Consider the following 4,804-nt stretch of genomic DNA (forward strand, 5'->3'; position numbering starts at 1 on the left):
CTCTTTACCTTTTCTTCCTCTTGGCAGAATGTGTGGTGTTATGGCTCATGTTCATGTGATGTAGACATAATGATTTAGTTGGATCATGTGTGTAGGGGGGTTAAAGTTAAAGAAGAGTTCAGTATTTCCTTTCATATCCTGTTTTTCTTTGATCATTAAAGTGAGTGTGTGAAAATGACACATTTTCCAGTTTCATTGTAACATCTCTATTCACTCCTCTAACGGTGCATGATGCACACCACAGTGACACTAGTCAGTGGTTCATTCATTCATTGTGTATTGGATGCGTCTGTCATCTCCTTCCAAAGCATGCTGGGATACCTGGTGATGGATGAGAGCAACAACAGCGACGTGAGGAGGGGCCAGAAGACAGCAAGACAACCAATCAAGCTGCAGCACCAAGCAAGCGAGCAGTGACTCCAAGCCACTTTTGTCGTGCTGGTGTGCGTTGTGCAGAGCTGACTTCCGGTTGCAGTGTTTGCTAATACAATATAATCTGCACGGCCCGGCCTGAACCCGAATCTGTCTTAGTAAATTGACTGTTTATCTAATCTATTCTAAACTATATCCATGTGTCTGTTCAGTCTCATGAATACGTAAGGTAAGGATACAATAATAATAAATTGAATAACAGTAGATTGTATTTATGGAGCACTTTTCATGGTATTCAGACGCTTTACAAGGGGGTTTAAAAAGATCAAGTAAACAACACATTAAAAACATAATACACAATACAAATGATCAAAGAATGAGGGAAAATCATGTTAAGACAATACAGATACAATACAGTTATCGCAGGTTAAAAGCACAGGTGACTTTCTAGTAATGATTTGAATGTGGGCAGTTTAATGCAGTCTCTGATGTGTTTAGGGAGAGAGTTCCAGAGGGAGGGGGCAGCAAGGGAGACGGCTCTGTCACCCCGGGTCCAGCGCTTGGTCCTGAGTGGTGGAGACAAGAGGTTTGCATCGGAGGAGCGGAGGCTATGGGAGGGGCTATGGTGGTGGAGCAGGTCAGTGAGGTAGGAGGGGGTATGGTGGTGGAGCAGGTCAGTGAGGTAGGAGGGGGTATGGTGGTGGTGGTGGAGCAGGTCAGTGAGGTAAGAGGGGGTATGGTGGTGGAGCAGGTCAGTGAGGTAGGAGGGGGTATGGTGGTGGAGCAGGTCAGTGAGGTAGGAGGGGGTATGGTGGTGGTGGTGGAGCAGGTCAGTGAGGTAGGAAGGGGTATGGTGGTGGAGCAGGTCAGTGAGGTAGGAGGGGGTATGGTGGTGGAGCAGGTCGGTGAGGTAGGAGGGGGTATGGTGGTGGAGCAGGTCAGTGAGGTAGGAGGGGGTATGGTGGTGGAGCAGGTCGGTGAGGTAGGAGGGGGTATGGTGGTGGAGCAGGTCAGTGAGGTAGGAGGGGGTATGGTGGTGGAGCAGGTCAGTGAGGTAGGAGGGGGTATGGTGGTGGAGCAGGTCGGTGAGGTAGGAGGGGGTATGGTGGTGGAGCAGGTCGGTGAGGTAGGAGGGGGTATGGTGGTGGAGCAGGTCGGTGAGGTAGGAGGGGGTATGGTGGTGGAGCAGGTCGGTGAGGTAGGAGGGGGCCTGGCTTAAGCTACCAAATACTTCACACTGGGAAGAAATTAACTACAGTAAAGCTAACAGGGAGAATCATAGGGAGACATTTAGTTAACTAAAGCTACTTATAAAAAGTAGTTGACAGTACAGCAGATAGTCTTGAATTCTGGACAAAATCATATCCAACAATAAACATATTCTCAGATTTGGGTCCAAGAGACACAATCTCATCAAATGGGGGTCTGTGGGCTATTAGAGGTCTTGATATGAAAAGGGTTGAGAATCATTGGTGTAGGATTGAATGGGAATGAGCTGTGTGTGTGTGTGTGTGTGTGTGTGTGTGTGTGTGTGTGTGTGTGTGTGTGTGTGTGTGTGTGTGTGTGTGTGTGTGTGTGTGTGTGTGTGTGTGTGTGTGTGTGTGTGTGCGCACATGTGTGTCTCTCCACTGTTGGCTAGCTGTGGCCGCCCTCAGCCTTTGGATGGTTGCAGTCAAAGACATGCACCATGAATTCTTAAGCAACAACAAAAATAAACAAAAACAAAAACACTATAACATCTGTACAATGTTGAGAGTTCCCCTCTACATTTAATCAAGAACTGACTCAGAAGTCTACTCTTGCCACTCATGTTGTGGTAGACCTCATGTCTAAATGCCACTAGCACAATTCCCTGTGCTGTCATCAACGCCATCATCAGCTCAGCATCAAGCCTCTGCCAAGACCCACAGTTCATCCATCTCATATTGGATTCCTACATTGAGATGTCTCTAAAGGAAGGGGAGCGCATGCGGCGTAAGGACTCAACAACAGGCCTATAGATGATTTTTGTGCTGTGAGTTTTCAGGGGCTCTATTCATTTTGTCCTCGCATCTTATTATTTTTAATATTTTCTTAAAGCTGCTTGATGAGCGGGAACGGCTCAATGTAACATTTTCTTTATTCCTTTATGTACCACTGGCACTTTCTTATGCAGTCGTTCAAGTTGATGTTGCTGAAATAAATCTCAGACTGACTGATGTGATCTGGCTGCATTGTTTTTGGAAATATGACTCATGATAAAAATAAAAAAAACATATATATATACAGTGTCTAGAGGTGTATGATTACTATTATGAACTTTTAAATAAAGCAAACAAACTGAAAAAAAAACAAAAAAAGGAAACAAAAATCGAAATAAATCGTAATATCGAATCGCAATAATCGCAGAATCACAATACTTAAGGATCACAATATATATCGAACCGGCACCCCAAGTATCGTGGTAGTATCAAATAGGGAGATAAGTGAATCGTGACACCCCTACTTATTACACCTGTGTTTACTCCTAAGAATGGCCAAGTTATGGCCAAGGTCTTCAGAATAGCAAAATGACCTTGACCTTTGACCTTTACCATGACCTTTCAAGGTCAAAATCACACAGAATGGTCATAACAATATCAGAAATGAATTCTGCAGACCATAATCGATGGGAATGGAGGTATTGAGGATGTGTATATACTCTCAGAAACAAAAAAGTTCGATTTTCATCATAGCCGATGGCAGCCATATTTGATTTGGCCATAGCGCCATTTGTGACACTGTGGCCGACGAGCACCTTGGTGATTTTTCATGTCTAGGGACCCATTGACAGGTGGGCCCTTATTGGTTTAATGTGTTCTGTTAAGTCTATAGCGTTCATGTTTGACCCAGAGGTCAGTAAAATCTGTGCCTGGGAATAATCCATTGACAATCTAATATTCTCATTTTTACAATTTAATATATGAAAATTTCCACTGAATATGACATCAAGAAAATATCATCAATGTAGCCTACTGACCACAGAGTAGTAATACAGTGATAAAAATGATTATTAAGAGGATTTTAAACAGATAAACACACTCATGGGAGAAAAACGTGAGCCAACTATAACACCATGCAGTCTTTTGTCAGTAAATGTTGTCCCTAAAGATAAGACATTATTGTGAATGATCCAGGCAGTTAAAGACAGTAAATGTTGTCCCTAAAGATAAGACATTATTGTGAATGATCCAGGCAGTTAAAGACAGTAAATGTTGTCCCTAAAGATAAGACATTATTGTGAATGATCCAGGCAGTTAAAGACAGTAAATGTTGTCCCTAAAGATAAGACATTGTTGTGAATGATTCACGCAGTTAAAGACAGTAAATGTTGTCCCTAAAGATAAGACATTATTGTGAATGATCCAGGCAGTTAAAGACAGTAAATGTTGTCCCTAAAGATAAGACATTATTGTGAATGATCCAGGCAGTTAAAGACAGTAAATGTTGTCCCTAAAGATAAGACATTATTGTGAATGATCCAGGCAGTTAAAGACAGTAAATGTTGTCCCTAAAGATAAGACATTATTGTGAATGATCCAGGCAGTTAAAGACAGTAAAGATAAGACATTATTGTGAATGATCCAGGCAGTTAAAGACAGTAAAGGAACAACTGGATATCCAGCCGATCAGGACGTGTCACAAAGCAGACATGAACTCATGATAGAGATGTTAGCATATAGGCTACCAAGAAGTGTGAATGGAGATTACTGAGGCCAAACATTTTGTTCAAGACATCAGTTGTGTCCTCAATATAGGACAGTTTCATTATGGTATAATGAAGTCAATACATGCAGGTTTGGTGAATGAACCATTGTCATATAAAATAGGGCGACCTGAGGTGGGTTGTCTCTAGGCTGTTTGTATAGAGTCAGTAGAAATAATGAGGTGTTCAACAGAAGCTAAGTTCATTGTCATTAATCCAACAGTGTCTCTACACATGTCAATGAAGGCTTTTTAAATCATTGCACACTTAGTCCTCCTCGATGACACTTTAAAAGTGCATAAAATGTGAGTGTAGTCCCTTTTTTTATCCAACTTCAATTTCCCTTTTTAAGTTACTAGGCATCTCGTGATTCTCGATTCCTAGGCTCGCCCGCCCTACAGCTCGCATAATGCAGCATGACATCACTGATGATGTCACACATCACTGGGATTTATGACATCACTGAATATGTCACACATCACTGGGATTTATGACATCACTGATGATGTCACACATCACTGGGATTTATGACATCACTGATGATGTCACACATCCATGTGATTTATGACATCACTGATGATGTCACACATCACTGGGATTTATGACATCACTGATGATGTCACAGTGGGATTTATGACATCACTGATGATGTCACAGTGGGATTTAAATGTTATTTCACACTTTCCCTTCAGGTCTCAGTGTTTGGAT

Source organism: Poromitra crassiceps (assembly GCF_964638095.1).
Source record: "Poromitra crassiceps genome assembly, chromosome: 17".
In the NCBI taxonomy this organism is placed as follows: Eukaryota; Metazoa; Chordata; class Actinopteri; order Beryciformes; family Melamphaidae; genus Poromitra; species Poromitra crassiceps.